Genomic DNA, 22,119 nt, shown 5'->3' with positions numbered 1-22,119 from the left:
GGTGTTGTTTTCAGTATCATTTCACTTCAATGTTTGACAATTGATTGCTCTCCTCATATGCTCAATTATAAAAAAAACAAGTACTAGCCTTGCCTTCTGAATCAAAAATATTCTGTCTGGCTCTCTGGAATGCTCACCTTGAAATCTAGTCTTTATCTCTCTGTGAAGAACAACATAAACTATTAGTACATAAAATTTGAAGATGCCCAGGAGATGGAAATTTCAGTGGTTTTGCACATTTTCTGCAACGGATGCTGTACTGTTGATATGGCTCTGGGCCTCACAGCCTGCCGACTGGCTCTGCCTGAGAAGCAGCAGTGGAGCGATGGAGCAGTGTTCGGGCCTGGGTGGGTCTGAGCACTGGAGTCCCTGCTGCAGCATGAACACTGCCACACAAGCACAAGCACCAAGGGGAACGAAGGCTTGCTGACCTGTCACCCTGCAGCCGTCAGACACAGAAAGAGTAGGGAGGCCTGTCACAGTAGCCTGCCCTATGCAGCCCTGTGGGCTCATACGGGACCTCAACCTCCCACTTGTCCACCTGCATTGAGAAAACGGAAGTGGGTCAGAGCTGAATTAAATCCAGACTCAAGAACTGACCAATAGGTTTGCAAGTTTTGGACCAATAGCATTGATACATTTGCATACCCTAATTAGCATAACTGTGGACCAATCATACTAACTCAAATACTATATAAACCCTTGCCACCATTTGCCAAGTACATTTGGAGGAAGAATATCTACCTGGAGTTCCACCATCAGATTGACCTTTGGCAAATGCTTATTCTCGCTGGTGGATTGCGTTCTTCAAATTCAAGAAAGAACTTTGGAAGAAAAAGAGGGTGAGTTGCTGGGGTGCCCTGCACTGTGGCACATCTGGGGAGTGGGGTTTTTTCAGTTTCACAGTATTTATTTTTGACCTTCTAGAGGTCAGTGTGTGCTGAAGGTTCCTATACTGACTTTTTACTTCTGTTTTTCTCTTGTTATTGGAAAATGCAAAAGGTGTTTTGTCTTTGTTGTGGAAATTATTTTTTCACAAAAAGAGATATCTGAATTATAGGATCTTAGATGGTGATGTAAGAAAATTTGAAGTAATTAGTTATTAAGTTCAGGAAGAACAAGATATAAGTGTACAGGGGAGACAAAAATGAACCCTTAAGGAACATATGTGTTAAGTCTTGATTTACATGTGTTTGCATGCTGATACACATGAACATACGTACATTTTTTAGTCATATAATTAAAATTTATTCCAAATGTTTTAACTCCAGTTTTATCAGGATTTTTGTGGATTTCCCCTCACAAATTAAAGTATATCTTATTTGTGAATTTAAGCATCTTAAGCCCTGGAATTTCTTTCCCTGATCAAAATGGACTAGTGTGATAGGGTGAGTTTACCAATGTCTGAGGAGATTAAAGCACTACAATACTGGCTTGTAACTCAGGCTGACAGAGAGTTGATCTGTGATATATTGAAAATGTTGAATTATCTCACAATATTTTAGGAGCTCTCTACTGCTATTTTCATAGTGATACTAGGTTTAACCTTGGTGTGTAAGAAAAAAGTTTAAATATCCACTTTGAATGATCTATCTCACCTGTTCCCTAAGGGTCCCAGAAAAATGAGAGGTGAATGTTTGATGAGGTTCATTACTAGCCTCCACACAGGATAAACTTGGACCTTCCAGACCCAGTCTGGGCTTTGGTCTGCATATTGACCATCATTCACTTGAAGCTGTTTGCTAATAGTCCCTGTCATTTCTTCCTTGACCAATCAGTTACTTAGAAGATATTTTGTGGTGCTATTTTATATTATTATTGATATTGATTACAACAGTTCTATTGTGGTCAGAGTATATAACATATGATTTTAGGATTTTTAGGTTCATTAAGCCTTACTTCATAGCCTGGTATGTGGTCATTTCAGTAAGAGTGCCAAACATATTTGAAAAATTAAAAAAATGGCAGAAAATCTCTGCTATTGTTAGGTATAGTGTTTTGTAAAAATAATTTAATTTGGTTTACAATGTTCTTCATATCTTCTAATTTATTGGCAGATTCTTTTGAATATTAATATTTCCAACTATAATTATGGAATATTCTATTTTTTGCTTTAATTCTCTAAAAATTTTTCACTGTATTTGGAAACTATTTAAATATGTAAAGCAGGTATGACTGCTATTGTGTTCTCATGAATTAACACATTATTATGATGATATATTCCTCTGTAACTTTGCTAATACCCATTGTCTTGGGATCTGTTTTATCAGACATTTGGGTATGCTTATATTTACTGAATTCATGACACATTTTTCCAATAACTTACTTAGAATTTATTTTCTCTTTATATTTAAAACCTATCACCTGTAGACAGCATATACTTAATAATGATTTAAGCCCATCTTCCCAGCTTCTGCCATTAAATTTGCACTTAATTCATTATTAAACTTTAATAAAATTGCTGACATTTTTATTTTGTCTACCATCTTACTAAGTATACCCTACTAAGTACTCTTGTATTTTGTTTCTCTTTTTATCAAAACTTTTAAAATTTGCATTAGAATTACCTTTTATTTTCCTCTCATCTTTATAAGTAGGCTTCTTTGAATTTTTCCAAAAATATTAGGAATTTAGTTCTAGGGATTTAATATTTACTTAAATTTTCTAAGTTCATTCACATTTACTATTGTATCATCTCACGTAAAACATATGTTTGTGCATACACATATTCTGTCTTAACATAATTCTCATATTTTTATGTCTGTATTAGGGAAGAAACAGTCATACCTAGCTGTTTAATCAGCAGTTATTCTAGCTGTTATTTACTTTGAAGCATTTTCTTAGCAGTTTCAATAACAGTTAAGATAAAGTCATATTTATTGTAGTTGTTTTAAGTATATTGCAACCAATGTATGAATCAGGTATTTATTGGTCAAAATTGTGGGTAGTATATGAAGATCCCATCTCTAGTTTTCTGAATAATCCACAATGTGTTCCATTGCCTGCTTACCAGGTGCAATTTCTTGTTTCCCTGACCACAAAGATTGTTTCTTACTAGTGGCATAACCATCTCATCACCTATGTCCCACAAGCTGGACTAAGGGAAGGTAGGCTATGAAATGAGTACTTCAAAAAGCTATCTGCCCAGCTCCTTTGCATGTGAACTCCTTAACAGCTTGTCTGTTGTTAAAACTCCTGTATCTTGAGCTGATTGCTTTTTACATTTTGGCCACATTTAATGGTTGTTTGAAGAGGTTAAGCACCCAAAAGGATCTGATTCTGTTATTACAAGAAGCCAAAAGTCATGAAACCAAATATTAATGAGGTATCAATTATTATGTTCATGTCTCCCATTCTCAAGCCTACCATTTTATATTCTGATTTGACACACTTGTACTGGGAAACTACAAAATTACCTTTTTTTTCCATTTAACTCCCTGTTAAGTTTAGTAACTAGGGAGCAGTAGATGAAGATTGAATTATGTACACAAGAGATGAAGAGAGTTGATTCTTTGGTGGTAACTGCAAAATCATTTTGAGTATTGCATAGGACAAATGATTCTACTATTTCCAATTGATACATTTTATGGCAATCACACAATTAACTAAAGCATTTAGTAATGTCTATTTATATGGCATATTCAGTATTATATTATTTATGTGGTGTGTAATTGCATAGAGACAAATTCTCACTGGGCTGCTGAGCATCTTGCTTTAGCTGAGGCTCGCTTTGAATTCATGATCCTCCTGTCTCAGCCTCCCTAGCCAGTGGGATAACAGGCATGTGCCACTGGGCCCAGTCTAAGCTCTTATTCCACAATGAAATCATTGGTCATTAGCCTTTTAACAAATTTAAAATCTTTCTCCACTTTTATCAACAAATCCACAAAATACCATTTAAGTCTTTGGTTATGTATTAAAGTTTATCATAAATAAAATATCTGACTATAAGAAAGCTAACAAAGATTGTGGTCTCATGCCCAAACTTATTGAAAAAGAAATGCAATAAAATGTTTCAAAGTTAATGCAGTGAAGTAGACCATGTAGCTGAGTTAGAAATTATTTTAAATTGTATACCTACTAGGATGCAGAAGATCACTATGCTACTATATGAAAGATAAAAATTTTAAATAATTTAGGAAACAATTATAATTTTATTTTAATTAATTTAGCAAATAATTATTTAATTACAGATTGAGTAATACTTATGTACTTAAATACCCATATTTTAAACAATTATTTTACAAAATTTTGTTTCATACTTTATTTTCTGGGGAAAAGTAGAATATATACAATTCTTTCAAATTGTTCAAGAAGATGAAAAATGATTACTTAAACTTATAATTATCACAGGGATAGAAAAGAATTCTTAGGCTTGATTCACATCAAATATTTAAATCTAAAACATTGATGACATGTCCCTTTGGTGTTTGTCTAGAAATAATTTTAATGTATTTCCATATATTCCATTCTATTGATTTATATTTATTGTAGTTATAATAAAATATAGTCAACAAAAATATGCACATAAAATTTATCTCACTAATGCACACTATATTTTACTTATTTTTAGAAAACAATTCTACTCATAAAAATGGCCTCCTTTAATGCATACTATTTTGTGTATGTGGAACTTGAAATATAGTATTACTTTAACTTTTATTCAACAAATGTTTATCATATAACTGTGAAGAATACTTTAAAAATTATTTTCTCTGAAATACTGTATTTACTATGTATATAAAGTTTTGTTATCCTTGACTATATTGCAGTGAATCAGTGTTATGTAAATAGAAACTTTAAATTTTATCTTCCCCACATTACAAAAAAAAATTCCTAAAATAGTCTAAATTTGGTATATGCTGGGCACAGTGAATTACAGTATGAATTTAGAAATCTAAACCTACTTGTATTTATATAAATATCACTAAAAAGTGGTTATTTGAATGTATACAACTTGATTCTATTGTAGTTATATGTGACATAATGTTACTCTACTCAGGAATTAAAATGCAAAAATTCTTTTTTTGTGCAAAAATTCTAATTTATAGAAAATGACAAAAGATTTTATTGAGTACCATAAAATGTACAAAAAATACTGTGTTATAATTTATCATAAATTGGTTTTATAAAATCTAATGAGAGTTTAGAAGTTAACCTACATATCTTTTGACCTCTGATAATTATAAATGTGTGATTTTTGAATGATTTATTCAACTATAAAAATTAAAATTTAATAAATGCTATATACAGGAAGTTGTGTTTTCTCTTTAATTTTTTCTGGTAGTATTACATGCATTAAAAACTTTAGCACTGTGATTAAAACTAAGGATATTCATTATAGACATTCTGCATTTATATTCTAATTCTAAAGTTTACAATTTGCTCTTGAAAATGTCTATTATTCCTCTTTTGCTCATTTTATTCATCTTTAAATTTATGCGGTTTATGAAAATAATGCTTGTTGAGAATTCAAGTGTTTCTGATTGTTGTTGAAAAAATTATTACTTATTTACTATATTAAAATAAGGCATAGAGACTGAAGAAAGAATCTCAAGCTTTGCTATTTCTATCTTCTAGGAGTTAGTGGCATTCTTGGCCTGTGGCTTCTGAAGATCTTTTAAACTAGGACAACCAGAATGAGGCTTCACTTTGCATGATTCCAACTTTGCTTTCTATCACGTTTTCTCTTGTATCTTCTAAAATCTTTCAAGTTTGAAAATCCCTTGCAATTACACTGAGTTAACCTGGCTGTTCTAGGGTGATCTACTTATCATCTCACTGAAACCTTAATCCTCCCTACAGCCTTAATTTCCTCTGATCATATAACACTGAATCTTCTCTAATTTTGGGGATTAGGATGGGAACATCTTTGAAAGGGTAATAATTTTATACCTGCCACAAATGCAAATGATGCAAGCACTATTCTATATCTTTTTGTGTATTACATTTAGTTTAATTTATAAATTCATATAAATTTTATTGAGTAAAATTCATGTATTTCAGAGTATAATTATGTATTTCATATCCACAAGAACTTATTTGCTTGCTACTATTATCTCCACTTTACAGAAGATTCAACTGAATAGTAATAATAATAATGGGTATCTCAGAGTAAGCACAACTATTACTTGAGGAATGCTGTCAGGATTTAATAAACTGACCTTTGCAAAATTGTTAAATGGTGTTTAACATTCAGTATATTTTAATTATTAATACTGCACTATCTTGACTTTTATTATTGTTATTCCATGTTCCCTAGGATACTCTTCTCAAATACGAACATTCTGTCAGAGAAATGAAAAATTGTACTCCATTTGTGTACAAGAAATCAAAATGCATTCTGCTATCATGTATAGCTAAACAGAATAAACAATAAAAAAATCAAATCATGTTTATAATCTATCCCTCCTGAATCAATTCTTAATGTTAAATGGACAAAAAGAGTGTAAGTTATTAAAACATAAAATAATAAAGAAAATTAGAGCAACAACACTTTTACAACTGGAAATGAAAAAAAAATTCATAGAGACTTATTAAGGCAAAAAAAATTAGACCACAAACCAGCAAGAGGGGAAATTTCACATACAAAATAAATCACATCATAGACACTTAAAAGAGTCAAGAACTTAAACGAATAGATTCTTTTAAAAGTGTAGATACCGTTAGTCCAAAAACTAAGACTATTGGTTTAAAAATATCTATCACATACTTAAAATCTTAGAACATTATTTACCCAGTTTACTCTGTGAAGCTGTTGAAACAGAATTTGAACACTAGAATATTGGCATTTGGATACTGCTCTTAGAAAATTTGGGTTGCTACAACAAAATACCATATTCTAAATAGTTTACAAACAGTAGAAATTCAGTTTCTTACATTTTCTGAGACTGGGTAGACCAAGATCTGGGTAGCAGAATGTCAAGACTTTGGTGAGGACAAGTTTCCTGGTTTCCTGGGCCTTCTCACTGGGTCCTACATGGTGGAAGGGTTCCAAGTGTGTAGTTGTAAGCCTGTTTTGGGAGGACACAAATCCTATAGTTGACGTAATCACTTTTGCCCCCCTTCTAACATCAATACCCTGTTGATTAGGATCTCAACACGTGAATTTGAGGTAGACACAAACATCAAGACCATTAACATTACTTCACCCAGCAAGATCGGTTTTCTAATGAGTGCTTTACTCCCACAGTGACAGTGAGTAGCAGCTTAACATCTATTACTAGGCCTGGAAAATTTCTCTTTGCTTACCCAGAAATGAATGAGAATCGTGTCCACACCATCAGCTCTATGAAGACATGTGGCAATAAGTCACTGATAAAAATTAAAGGAAGTACAGGATTATCATATAATAAGATGTTCCAGATCACACATTGCTCTTCCACAGATCAGATAATTTATCAGAATCACATATTTTCTTCCTCCTTATTTCCCTAGTTTTGTTCCAGTACATGTTTCTCCCTAAGAGAACAAACATCTCTCAGTAAGTACAAAGCATCTGTCCTATTTCAGATTATGCTTCTATGATATCTCACCAATGATTTTTTGTTGTACAATACAATTTCATTTTTCTTTTATCTTTGCAGTCATATTTGAGTAAGCATCATGTAAACAATAAAATGGAATGGAAAATGGCTCCAGTACACCTTAATAATTATGACAAGGCAATTGTAAAAAACTTTTCTTCATTGCTAATATATATTTCCTTTTTAAAGTATATTAAAGACTGGCTGTTATCTAGGGTTAGCTAGGAAAGAATCATAGTGACATCCTAGGAGCTCACCTCCCTGAAAATTTAGATGCCAACTGTGAAAATCCTTAAGTGTACTAGTTCCAGAATATATGGTTTAGCACAAGGCTACTTGGGTTAAAAGTATTTATTCTTGAAACTTTACAGAAATTTACCTATTAGTCATTGCACAAAACCCTTTCTTATTATTTCCACTCCATCTATGATTTTTCAGAATTTCAAGTAAACAGACTCTGGGATTTTCAAGCTTATCACTTTTAGAATAACGAATCCTATCTCTTAAAGAGATCCAAATCAGAAACGGGTATAGAGTTAGCAACCTAACAGAATGGCAACATTTTCATAGCATTCTAAATGTTCCAATGAAACAGCCCTTCCATATGCCACCTTATATAGAGGAAATTTTAGATCTGAAACTGCTCCCAAGAATATCATCCTCAAGCACATTCTTCATGTGAAAGTTTATAAGGCACCTTCCTTTTCCAAGAGACAATCAGATTGTGGATTCCTTTTTAGGCAAAAAGAAAAACCATCCTAGTTCATAATTCAGTCGTTTCAAAAATTAAAATTTACAATTAAAAGGATAGACCTGAAATTTTTGTTTAAGTAACAAGAGATCAACTGCAAGAAGCATATAATCAAAACTTTTTTTTCTTATAGCTAACATGTGTAAGGCACAAATATATGAAAAATAAAATTCTGTCAGTTTTTAAAACAAGAATTTGGCTAGTAAATCTCTTTATAAGAATATTAATTTCTAAGTACAGCATAAAAGAAACAGTATTGTTAGATGTACAATTCAAGTATTATAACAGAAATAACAAAAATGAAAGGAGAAATAGGCTTCTGATAGAAAATTCATTTTGCTTCCAGTAAATAGGAACACATGAGTATATTTCAGATTCTTTTCATTTATGAGCTATCTAAACTGAATGCTAAGCATATTAAAGAGCTCTTGGAAAAATCAGGTCAGACAGCTGTAGCATTTCCTCATTTTCATATAGTGAATTGCTAGACAATAAAACAGAACTCAGAGTGTTAAATTTTTTTAAAAAATATTTTTATTCCATTTCATTGAAGCAAGTCTCTTCAATCTTCTGATTCTGCTGGGACTGGGAATGGGTGGTGTGAGGACATGAACAGGGAATGGGTATGGAGGGGGGCACAACAGATCAGAGTAATAGCAAGGGCCATATATCAGCTCACACGCAGTTGAGCAGACCCAATCAGCTTCACTTCATCAGGAATCTCTGACCCATAACAGCCAAAACCCAACTTAAGTATCAATATTTTTTAAAGCTTTGGGATAATTTACAATCTTCTGTAACTTAGCAGCCACTATAACGTCATCATGATCATAAACCAGGTCAGTAGAGAAGAGCTCCTGAGATACACCATCTGCTGTATCTCTTCCTGGAGTAAACTTAAATTCTATATCATTAAGTTCCTTGCTTCTCAATCTTAAGATGAGGTTTGTGGTGCAAGAAGCTTCTCTGTAGTCTTTACTCACATTGGCTTGGCCCTGAGAATCATGCACAGAGGAGGACTGTATTTGCTCTGGGCTGCTGGTGGTGTTCACTGAGAACTCTAGATTTTCTTCTTTACTCTTTGTAACTTTTCCTGAGGAGCAGCTTCTTTCCCCTCTTCACTTTTCTCATCCATTTCCTCATCACTGTACTCCCAGTCCCATTCTTTGGTTTTATGGAGGTGACTATTTGACCCTGGAACTCTTAGCTCTTTGGGTTATCTGGCATTCTGGTAAGCAGCTTCTCAATCAGGTATTCTCTGTTCCTGGCTTTCTGAAAGTAGTTGAATTTGAAAGTTCTGCTGCTGTGAGTCTTTTGTTAGGATATTTTTGAAAACACAGGAAAGGAATTTTCTAACAGACATGCCATATTTTTTCTTCATTTCTTTATCTTCCACTTAGGTTTCTTAAGTGGGTGGATCATTTTTCAAAGTCCATATTAAGATGTGCATAGGAAGGTATTTGTGGTAAGTTGTGCTGTTCCTGTTGCTATTTCAATGGACAATAATCCGAAACTTCACATGTTAGCCTTGCAGTCATGGCTCTCACCTGTTCCACAACTTCGAATGCCAACCAACATGGGATGCAAACAATGCTGTTCATACTCTATTCCTTGTACAATCACCCCTTGTTGCTAAGAATGCACTTACCCCCAAATCTGCAATTTGTACAAAACCATCCTCAACCAGAAGAATATTACCAGCTTTCAAATCCCTATGAATCTGACCATTTCTGTGTAGATAGCTAAGTCTCCCAAAGCCTCTTTAAGAATTGTTGCTGTTTCTGCCTCTACCACTCCTTTCTTGTGCTTTCCTTGGTTGACAATGTATTTGATGTTGTCTAACACTGAGCCTCTACTGAGCAATTTCATGACCAGGCCGAGTTCAACTTTTACCACAAAAGAGGTGTAATAGGTCACTACACTGGGATGGCTGCACTGATTGATGACATGAATTTGTTTTAATAGTTCATACATTCTGGTCTGGAATTTTTCCAGTTTGATCTACTTTATTGCTACATGTTCTTGACTGGGCTTGCATAGGGCACCCTGAACCACAGCAGTAACTCCACTGCAGATAAACTCTTGCAACTCATATGCATCCCTGCAGATGTGCCAGTTCAAGATCTGGGCAGCTGGGGCAGGGGCAAGTGCTCCTCTTGCAACTTCCAGGATGCACCAGCAAGAGGACAATCTTCCACTTGAATCTTCCCTTGCCTCACCACCAACACCTCTCCACTGGTGAACACCCTCCTGACTCCTTGTGCTAAAGAATTATTGATCATTCTATTTAACATGTGCAATAAAATTCCTTGAGATAAAGAGTGAGAAAGCAGGCCACTCAGTTCTAAGAAGGATTGTTATTAGGTTTCAGTGCAAAAGTTAAGATATTGGAATTTTTCTTTGTAGAGGATTATTTCCTTTACAAATAATCAATTCAAGAAAAAGGAGCTACAAATGTTGAGTACTGCTGTTATTCCATCAGAAGGAAAAATAATCACCTTAGTAATGTTCACTAATTAAACATACTGCTGCTCCACTTGCATTCCAAGAAAATTTGTATTACTACTCTAAAATATTTGCTGGAAATAGCTTGCATTAAAACAAAACAAAACAAAACCAAAAGCAGGAAAGAAATACAATTTCAAAGATACTAAGATCATGCAATAAGAAACAGAAAAGTATAAATTAAGATCCTAACAGTTTTAAAACATCATACAGTTTTTATCACACAGAAAAGTATGTCTTTATAATATATATTTCAGATTAAAAAACCTAGTAGCCAAAAAGGAAAACTTAACTAAAGGTGTATTACTTAAGGCAAAGTAACTAATGCAATAGAAGCCAAAAAAGATAGATATTTCTCATATTTATTGTTTCACACAGGTGTCTCCAGCATGTACTTAGCTTTATTTCATTAGTTAAATTAAACATAGGTAAGCTATCATAGAGTTTTGTGCTGAGGAGGTTACAGTTCTATTTGAACATACCTGTCTGCTAAATTCTCTATGCATTCTTTCTGAAGATGTAATATGTGAAAAAGTAAAAAGAAGAAAGAAAGAAGAGTGACTTAATCAGGATAATAGCCAACACTAGGATGGGCATGTGACCCTGTCTCTATAGAAAATATAAAAAAGGGCTGGCACCCAAAAAAAGCCAACACTAATGCACTTGAATGAAGTATTATGGTGGAATAGGTATATGTGTGTATATATGAATCCTGTATCAACTTTTGTAAATTTTACAAAATACATAAATATAACATTGCATGTATGATTATACCATGCATAAAATATAGTGAATGTTATATTACAAATGTATATGTGAACTTTAAATAAATACTAATATATGAAAAAATATAATGTATTCAATATAATGTTACATTGTATATTTTATACTGTTATAAATTTACAAGTGTGTTCCTATTGAACTCTATAAAATAAAATTAGCTATGTACCAAATCTCGAATTTTCTGGAAAAGCTGAAATTTATAAAAATTGATAAGAACATAATTGGAAATACTATCATTCAGTATAATGAGAAAATTCATAGAAATTTCACAAAAAACTACTCATAACCAAAATACCATTCTACTTTTTTCGAATAATGATTTAAAGAGATAATTATAATTCTAATATTAAATAACATACACAAAGAAATGTTTATGATTCGAATATACTTTAGACTCCACAAACCCCCCAAAATAAACATAAGTCTTAGAAAACTTACTGAGAAATATTCTGAGCCCTTTGGCTAAGAGGAATTCTTGATTTTTTTTTCTTTTTCTGTTTTTCTCTCTATGTTCTATCACATCCTCTGCTGCCTATACTACATCTGCCTGAATATTAGTTACTCCATATTTACATGTCTTAAGAGACAGTGGTCTCTCTGACCATGATGCAGTACACTCTGTATGTAAATACATAAAACAAACAAGGATGTAGAAGATTACACTGTGGAGTCCAGTTTGAAATAAACTCACTTATACAACAAACCTAAGTCACACTGACAAAAGAAAGTTGCATACTGTGAAGGCACCACATGAAATTTAAGAAATAGCCATCCTAGCAGATGAGCAATCTTACCATAACAATACAAGCAATACAGAAAAACAAGATAATGTGTCATCTTCTAAAATATATAGTTCCATACTATCATTCCAAAAATACCAATGTGGATGAAATGCCAAAGTATTCAAAGGATGATTCAAAAAAAAACTCAGTGAAATCTGAGAGAATACAAATAATTCAGAGAATTAAGGAAAAAGATACAGGATATAAATGAGAAATCAAATAGAAAATTTTGGGGAAAAAATCAAACACAAATCTTAGAAATGAAATAATGTTGTCAGATAAAAACTCAGCTGAATACCAAAATACTAGACTAGATCAAAAGGAAGAGAGAATATCTGAATTCAAAGGTAATTTTGCCAACATATTATATTCAGACTGAAATAAATAAAAGAAACCTCCCCTCCAAAACACCATTAAAGTATCAAACATTCATATAATTGGCATACCAGAAGGTGAAAAGATACGTTGAATGCATAGAAACAATATAAGTTGAAATAAGAGTCACAAATTTCTCGAATATTAGGAAAGACATGGACATCCATGTTTGAGGGATATTTAGAGCCACAATATAGAAATAATCAGAGATTAACATTTTAATGACATGTTATAGGTAAACTGCCAAAAATGCAGAAGAAAAGAATATCAAATTTGCAAAAGAGGGTGAGTCATGCCACATTAAATAAAAACCCATTAGAAAAACAGATTTTACAGCCAAATCTCTAAAGGCCAAAAGGGCATGAAATAATGTGCTTCAAGTTCTGAAAGAAAATAACTCAAAGAACATTAATATAAGAGCAAGGTTATCATTCATAATTGAAGAATAATCAAAAACATGTCAAAATAAGCATAAGCAGAGGGAATTCATAATCACTAGGACAGCATTATTAGATGATATTTAAGAGAACTCTACACTAAGAAGAGTAATAAAGACAACTGCAGTCATGAGAACATGTGAAAGAATAAATCACAGTCAAGGGGTAGACATGCTAAAGAGATATAGGAAGGAATCAGATATTTATGTAGTAGACCATCAAACTTATGAAAGAAATAAAAGATGAGTAAATGAACACAAAATATTCAAAACAACCAGAAGAAAAATCACTGAAATGGCAGGAACACATATATTTTAATAATTCTGAAATTAAATAGCCTCAAATTCTCTGATTAAGTAACAGACTGACTAAATGCTTTAAAAAATAAATGACTTAACAATATGCTACATAGAAGAAACTTATCCAAAACGCAAAGACAGACTGAAAGTGAAAGGATGGAAAAAGTATTAAAAGCAAATGGAATTCTAAAACAAGGATAGCATTAATTATATTCAACAAAATAGACTTTTAAACAAGATCTGTGAAACAATTTCACTATATATTGATCAAGTGAACAATACATCAAGAAGCTATAACAAGGTGGGCACGGTGGTGCATGCCTATAATCTCAGCAGCTCAGGAGGCTGAGACAGGAGGATTGCAAGTTCAAAGCTAGCCTCAGCATGGTGAGGTGTCAAGCAACTCAATGAGACCCTGTCTCTAAATAAAATACAAAATAGGACTGGGCATGTGGCTCAGTGGTAAAGTGGTAAAGTGACCCTGAGTTCAGTCCCCAGTACCAAAGAAAAAAAAAGAAGCTATAACAATTACACATGTAAATATCCTGAAATTTGGAGGCCCTAATTTCATAAAACAAATATTACCACACATAAAGGGTGATATAGGCCTTGATATAAGAATGATGAATAACTTTAATACCACACTCTCACCAACAGAAATCCAGACAAAAATCAATGAATAAATAAGTTATATTATATTACACATCAAGTTGATTTCTCAAATGTCCACAGAATATTCCATCTACCATATGCAGAATACACATTCTTTTCATCAACATGTGGATCTTTTTCCAAAATGTACCACATATATTCCACAAGTACTTCTTTACAATTTTTTTGAATTGAAATAATTTATTACATCTTATCTCATCCCAAATGGAATAAAACTAGAAATCAGTAGCAAGAAAAATGCAGAAATTATACAAACACATGGAAATTTGGTAGCACACAATTGAATGAACATTGTCTTTGAAAAAACCAGAGGGGAAGTTTAAAGTTCCTTGAATTAAATGAAAATGGAAGCAAAACACACTTCAATCTGTGAGACATACCAAAAGTAGCCTAAAAGAAAAATTTACAAAATGATTACATTTAAAAAGTAGGGTGCTTTTACATAAATAACCCCATGATGCACCTAAAATTCGTACTAAAAGAACAACAAATCAAACACCCAAATTAATGGGAATAAATAGAAAGGTTCAGAGTATAAATGAATAGTGACTAAATGAACAATACAAGTGATTAGTAAAACTGAGAGTTGGTCCTTTGAAAAGATGAACAAAGACGTTAGCTAAATAACCAAAATAAAAGGTGAAAACTCAAATTAAAGATAGAGAAGATGACATTATAACAGACATGAATAAAAGGTAAAAGATCACTAAGAAATATTTTGAAAGACTATATGCCAATAAATTTTAAAATCTTAAAAAAATAGGCAAACTTTGGAGACATAAAACCACTGAAATTGAAATAAGAGGACAGAAAATCTAATACATCAGTAACAAGTTATAATATTGAAATAGGAATAGAAAGACTGAGCAAGAAAATCCAAGTTCAGTTAGATTCACTGCTGAATTTGAACAGATTTTGGGGGGGAAAAAGGCACTAATTCTCAAACTACTGTATACAATTGAAAAGAAAGGATCACTTTCCAACTCATTTCATGAAGACAGTATTATGTGGTACTAAAATATGACAAGGTCACAACATAAAAGACTACAGGCCAGTATCTTTCATGAAAATGAATTAACTGAGGATGAGTAAAACCTTTACAATGAAAATTACAAAACACTGAAGAAATGACTAAAGAAAACACTTCAAGGTGGAAAGACCTCAAGTGTTTATGGATCGGTATAATTAACATTGTTAACATGGTTACACTACCCAAATTAATCTACAGATTCATTTTAGTCATTGAAATGCCAATACTATCTACAAATGATTATAAGTTTTATTTGTAATTGCAAAACTCAGAATATCAGGTGTTTTGAAAGAAATTATAAGGCAAATGTGATACCTTCATTTTATGAATAATAAAAAGATGTACTCCATTAATACATACAGATTCATCAGAAGTATTTTTTGTAAGTTAAAACACAAAAGTTTATATACTGTATAATTCCAGTTATGTAACATTTTGAGATGAAACATTCTGGAAATAGACAACAGATTATTGATAATTGGAGTTTGAGTGCAAAGGGAGCTGGGAGGGAGGTGATGGAGGTTATAAAATGACAGCAAAAGAGAAATTCTTGTGATGAAACCACTAATTATGGTATCTGTGCTAGTAGCACAACAAAGACTCGTGGAAACAGAGCTAACTGTACACCACAGACATGTTCACAAATGTGTGCTGTTAAAATTGAGGAAACTAAGACAAGTATATTGTGTCAGTCAGTATCTTAGTTGTGACATTATTCCATTATCTGTGTAATGTTCTCTTTTTTAAGAATTTACCATTTATTTATTTTTAATGTGGTGCTGAGGTTCCAACCCAGTTTCTCACCTGTGCTAGGTAAGCACTCTACCACTGAACTACAATCCTCTGCTGCCAGGGGCTACTGCCACAAGCTGCACCTGGACCTCATCAAGGCGATGTGGCAGTTCTTCCTGATGGTGGCCTAGGCCTGCTGCTCCATCCCCACCTACCACAGTGGACAAATCGGCTTCATGCTATGCAGCAAAAACCAGAGCACCAATTTCCAGGAACCCCAGCAACCACTGATACAGACACAGGTGGAGCACATGAAGCTGAAGTACTACAACATGGATGTGCACCTTGCAGCCTTTGTGCTGCCTGAATTCACCCACAAGGCCCTGAACAAAGTGTGCTGAGCCCAGGTGACACTGCAATGTTGCCCAGGATCTTGGACTAGACTGGGAAGTCTCTGGGGTGCCCAGGACCCACCAGGCCTGGACCAGATCCCCTGTCTGCTCACACCTGCCAACAAGTGTTCCGCCCCAGAATACTGCCCCGCCTGCCCTACTGGGTGGACTCTGTGCATCTTTCTCTCTGGCATTGAGCCCCGAGCCTATACCAGCTCTGTACAGCACTGTCTCTCTGCCCCTCAGCAAACATGTGTATTTATAAAAACAATTAAACATTTTGAGGTGAGTGAAGGTTTTTTTTTTCCTCCTTTCAACATAATGTAAATATAAAAATGTATTCCACTCTCTTCATTTTTTTTGGTGAGAAGTTCCTTATAATCCCTAACCCTTTTTCTATATATGCAATCATGTTTTTCTCTTACTTATTTCAAATTTTTCTCCTTTCAGTGGTTTTCAGCAGTTTTAATACATATACCTACAAATAGCTTTTTGGTTGTCAGTGTTAGTTAGATGTAAAGGGGGCAGTTTTGGTTCATCGATAACTCCCAGAAAAGACGCTCTGCAGATACAGGTCTCACACGAGGAACTTTTATTCAAGCGGACAAAACGTGTCCGCTCGGGGGAAAGGGGAAAGGGAAAGAGAGAAGGAAGAAGATGGCGCACGGTTCTTTGTATTGGAATTTCGCGGGCTGGGAGGAACCAATCACGGAGGAGAATTATCACAGACTGACTGATGGACCAATGACATAGTGGAACGTAATGTAGGAGGCAGGAAGGTTACAGCGACATAAGCCGGAAATTCCTAACATTCCCCCATTTCCTTTTTTATAAAAAAAAAAAAAATTTTGGGGGGGTACATGGATGAAGGTCAGTCTTCTGTAATTACTTCCTGCTGGGGTGTGGACGTAGAGCTGGTATCATTGTGACAGGGAGAACTGGAGACTTGATAGTTTCTCTGGAGGCACATCTGCAGCCAGGCTCCAATCCTGGAGGCACACCTGCAGCCAGGCTCCAATTTTTGTGAAATCCTGATATTTCTGCAATACAAGTTGATTAATTGACATGGAAGTAAAAGACAAGGGGTGGAAGAAACTGAGAAGTTGTTCCCATAACAAGGCCTAGCAAAGCCTGGAGAGGACAGGCCTTCATTTGGGAGCTTCAACATTGTCTAGGTCATCAGGAATGTGAACACAAAATTTAGTACTAGCAACATAGATTAAGTCTATTTGTGTCTGTAGGCCTTAAACTGACTAAAAACAGAAATTCTGACTCTAGCAGTTTCTCTTGATAGTTACTATTATTTTTAAATGCCCAAGAATGGCTATACTTTGGTTTTAACTGATTTGCTAGGTGTTTAAGATCAAACTGGTCAAAGTGACCTGTTCCTGTCTGTTAAAGAGTCAGCTAAGTTTCCACAGGGGTAACTCATAGAGAACTTAAGAGCAGTTTCTTAGCTCCATTAGTGCAATTGGTTAGGCAGGGTCTTTTCGATGAGGTGACTTTCCTTGAAAGCACCAGGGATGTCTCCCTTTTTCTGTGACCCTCCTCTGCAGCAGATGCACTGAGTTGCTTTTTCTCTAGCAGTCTCATCATTCTCCTTGCTCAGGAGGTTGTGTGACCCAGAGTTGCAAAGCTTTTTGGAGAAGTCCTCTTATTCCCTGGGTTCAGGCTGACTTTGAGGGCAAGACCCAAATATGGAGTTTTTTCTTGGCCTCTGTATTTAATTTCTATCTTTAAGTTTGATCTTAATCATCAGGCAAGTCAGTCTCACCAGTCATAAAGTAAGAGTACTGGGCTTTAGCTTTAATGTTTATAACTTTACAGTTATTTACCCCCTTTTTTAAATTTGGGTTTACAGTATCTGTTCTATAGGTGATGGCTTACTATTCCAAGTTAATTTATGGTGTTCACTCTTGAAGCAGTACTTCTGCAAAATATTGATCAGGCAACAATTAGAGTTTACAAGGAAAATACAAAATAGAATTACCAACAGTAAAACATTCAGTTTGTGCAATAGCTATCTTGAATTTTGGCTGAGTCACATTTTTGCTACTGCATATTACACTCTTTCTTAAATGTCATTTTACTTATACCCTATTGATGACAGGTCCTATAACAGAATATTAAATGATAGGGTTACCATTACAGACAAGTTTAATTTGGAGAACAGCAGCTTGATAAATTTTCTGCTTTAAAGGCTTGCATACCTGGAAAATATGAACACATTTAATATACAAAGAATAATCTTTTTAAGTATGTTACTCCATGGAATAACATTATAAATTAATTAGATGTCTCTAACAAACACATTTGAGTAATCCCATACGTTGACTCCAATTCACTCATCTTATTGTAGAAAAACCAAGATATCAGACAAGTGTATCAATAGTATTTGCTGTCTCTTTTCTGTTGAAGAAAATTCCTAGAAAAGTTGATGTTAGACATTTTATAAATATTAATATTTTATTAGTTTGACCACTTAGAGACTTGTGAGTTAATTTTAAGGACATTTTACTTTTATTAGTATACCCAATTTAAATTGAACCTCATTAAATCACGTGAATTAAAAATATTTGGATCCATTTTTTAAAAATTTAATTTTTATGCACACTTATATTTAACACAAAAGTAAAGGCCTTGTAATATTTATCTCCATTGTAATGTAACAGATGTTCAAAAATAACTCGAGTTGGATAAAAAGAACTGATCAAAAATCATTAACCTAGGACTGTAGGATCAAAATTGTGAGCTCAAAAATACAGCATTTAAGAAAAATAAAGTCCTGGAAGAAAAATGATAATGGTTATTAATTAAAGCATGCGAAAATGAGAAGGAGAGAAAAGTTGAAAGGGAGAAAAGTATTCTGGGTTGTGGCCCAGGAGAAATTTAAAATGGACACTTTTTTTCCTTGGGCTTGAAACTGGTCTCCTACTGAGCCTTTCTACATTTACATTTCAATGTAACCCTTGACTGAGATCTGAATCTGAAAGGGGCTAATATGTTCTAGCAGAAACTTGATGCTTAGGACCTTTTAATTTCTTGAATCTGTAGGGAGAGCTAAGATAAGAAAGAAAAGTTTTGAAAATAAGGAATTAGCCAAGAGAATGTGTTCAGGTTTTACTCCCTCCATGTCAGCCTCCTCCAGTAAAGGAGTTAGAATGTGTGTACGAGACCGCATGGTTGGGGAACTTGGAGGGCTTAATGGAGGAGTGGAAGGAGGAAAAGAATGAGGTGAACTCAGAAGGGAAAGAAAGGTTAAAAGGTGGGGGAGAAGCCAAGAGAGGTTTAGCAAGAAAGAAAGGAAAAACAAGAAGGGGAAAAGTTCCTTTCCATTCACCAGGTTGCCCATATATGTACTTAATTATAACTAGCATAATTAGACATACAATTTTACCTAGTATAAAGCTAGAATTTAGGGTGTCATAAATAGACCATTCTGACTTACTATCTAAAGGACAATTTAGCTCTGATTCAGGGAGTAGGTGAAGGGGTTTGAGATGATTTAATAAGCATCTCAGGGGCGAGTTTGCTGGGTTGGATGTTTTGAATTTCATGGTAAGCTGAGACCCACCTGGGTAGTGGATTTGGCGTCCCAGAATCCACGGTACCAGGCAACGAGAGGTTAAAAACAATGATTAGGTCGTCACCCGAAATCACTGTTTAACCGGACAAAAAGCCGAGAGAGGGTTTGAAGACCTGGCCAGGGTTTCGGGAGGGAGCCGGGAGAGGAGGGGGAGAAAAGCCGCAGAGTGGCGAGAGGGACTAGCAGCGGCAGAAGTGAGTAAACTTCAAACCCGAGAAAGAATCACAGCACCATAAAATTCAGACATCCACCCAACAACTAAGACCAATTATGAGGACCAAGGAGGTACCCCCACACCTCGGCAGTTGAGTGGCAGGAGCCACGAGGGGTGAAGCCGCAGGGCGGCGAGAGATGAAGCTGCTGGGTGGGCAGCGAAAGGCTGCGAGCCAGCGGAGGGAGCTGGGGATTGGCCACTTTATAATAAGGAGGGGGCTGCAGCGGACTGCAGGTGGAGGTGAGGGTAGCCGAGATGTGTTTAAATGGTCAGGGGCCTGCCTAAGGGGAACTCACCAATTTTGGAGTCCGGTGTTGTATGCAGAAAACTGGGCATCCAGGTAAATGGAAGGTGAACCTGAATCTGCGGGCGCAGGAGAAATCTGATGGGGTTCTGCTTGCTTAGTTAGCGGAAAAAAAACACCCATCCCGGGTTTCTCAGCACCAGATGTTAGTTAGATGTAAAGGGGGCAGTTTTGGTTCGTCGATAACTCCCAGAAAAGACGCTCTGCAGATACAGGTCTCACACGAGGAACTTTTATTCAAGCGGACAAAACGAGTCCGCTTGGGGGAAAGGGCAAAGGGAAAGAGAGAAGGAAGAAGATGGCGCACGGTTCTTTGTATTGGAATTTCGCGGGCTGGGAGGAACCAATCACGGAGGAGAATTATCACAGACTGACTGATGGACCAATGACATAGTGGAACGTAATGTAGGAGGCAGGAAGGTTACAGCGACATAAGCCGGAAATTCCTAACAGTCAGATTTATACTATATATTCTACTTGATGTTCTCTGAGCTTCCTGAACCTGACTGTTGTCTGTCAGTGATGTTGCAAAATTCCAAGCTGTTATTACTTGAAATATTTCTTTTACTGCCTTCCTTCTCTATCTCCCCTGCCTCTCTTCATCTTCCACCTCCTCTTATTTTCCATTGGAACATGTGCTATACTGTCATAATTCTCCCATAGTTCAGGAATGCTCTGTTCATTTTTTCCTATCCTTATTTTCCTTTCCATTTCACTTTGAAAAATTTCTACTGGCATACTGTCAAGCTCACTTTTTCCCCCATGTGTGTTCAGCTTACTAAGGATTCTCTTTGAGACATTCCTCATTTATGTTTCCTGAATTTAATTTCTGCACTCTCATTTGGATAGTCTTTTAGAGGTTACCTTCCTGAACTTATAGTATGATACTTATATTGTATGCTATTTCTTTAGAGGCCACAACAGCAATCATCAATTTCCAATCCAAAATTTCCCAAACCCATTCACATGTGACTCTCAGTTTCATATTTTTCCCTTTAACCTGTATTTTACTGACCATAAAACTTTGATTAATATAACTTTACAGTAAATGTTGAAATTGGAATGTTTTGTTGTCCAAATTTTTCTTCAAAATAAAGAACAGCTGGAATAACTGCTGATAAACACCTAGGTATGACTATTTCTTCACTAACAGACATAAAAATATGACAACTATGTGAAAAAGACAGGATAAATGTATGAGAATATGTTTTACATGAGATGATACAATATTAAATATGAATGAACTTAGAAAAGTAAATATTAAATCCCTAGAATTAAATTCCTAATATTACTGGAACAATTCAAAGAAGCATATTTACAAAGACAGGAAAATTAAAGGTAATTCTAATACAAATTTTTGAAGTTTTGATAAGAAAAAAGAGAAACAAAATGGAAGACTATTTAGTAGTATATACTTAATAAGATGGTAGACCAAATATAAATATGTCAGCAATTTTATTAAAGCTTAATGAATTCATGGCAAATTTAATGGCAGAAACTGAGAAGATACGCTTAAAACATTATTAAATATATGCTGTTGACAGGTGAAGTGTTTTACATATAAAGAGAAAATGAATTCTAAATAAGTTAATGGAAAAATGTGTCATTAATTCAGTAAATGTAAGCATACCCAAACGTTTGACAAAATAGATCAAGACAATGGGTATTAGTAAAGTTATGGAGGAATATATCATCATAATAATGTGTTAATTCATAAGGGCACAATAGAAG

The 22,119-nt window shown here is 34.6% G+C and overlaps 1 pseudogene; it reads right to left on the bottom strand.

Moving 5' to 3' along the window:
- Positions 1 to 8,947: 8,947 nt before the first annotated feature.
- Positions 8,948 to 17,076, bottom strand: LOC124973838 (STE20/SPS1-related proline-alanine-rich protein kinase-like; annotated as a pseudogene).
- Positions 17,077 to 22,119: the final 5,043 nt, after the last annotated feature.

The sequence above is a fragment of the Sciurus carolinensis genome, unplaced genomic scaffold (genome assembly GCF_902686445.1).
Source record: "Sciurus carolinensis unplaced genomic scaffold, mSciCar1.2, whole genome shotgun sequence".
Lineage (NCBI taxonomy): Eukaryota > Metazoa > Chordata > Mammalia > Rodentia > Sciuridae > Sciurus > Sciurus carolinensis.
The sequence above is the reverse complement of the archived record's forward strand: the minus strand, read 5'-3'. Positions and strand labels throughout refer to the sequence as shown.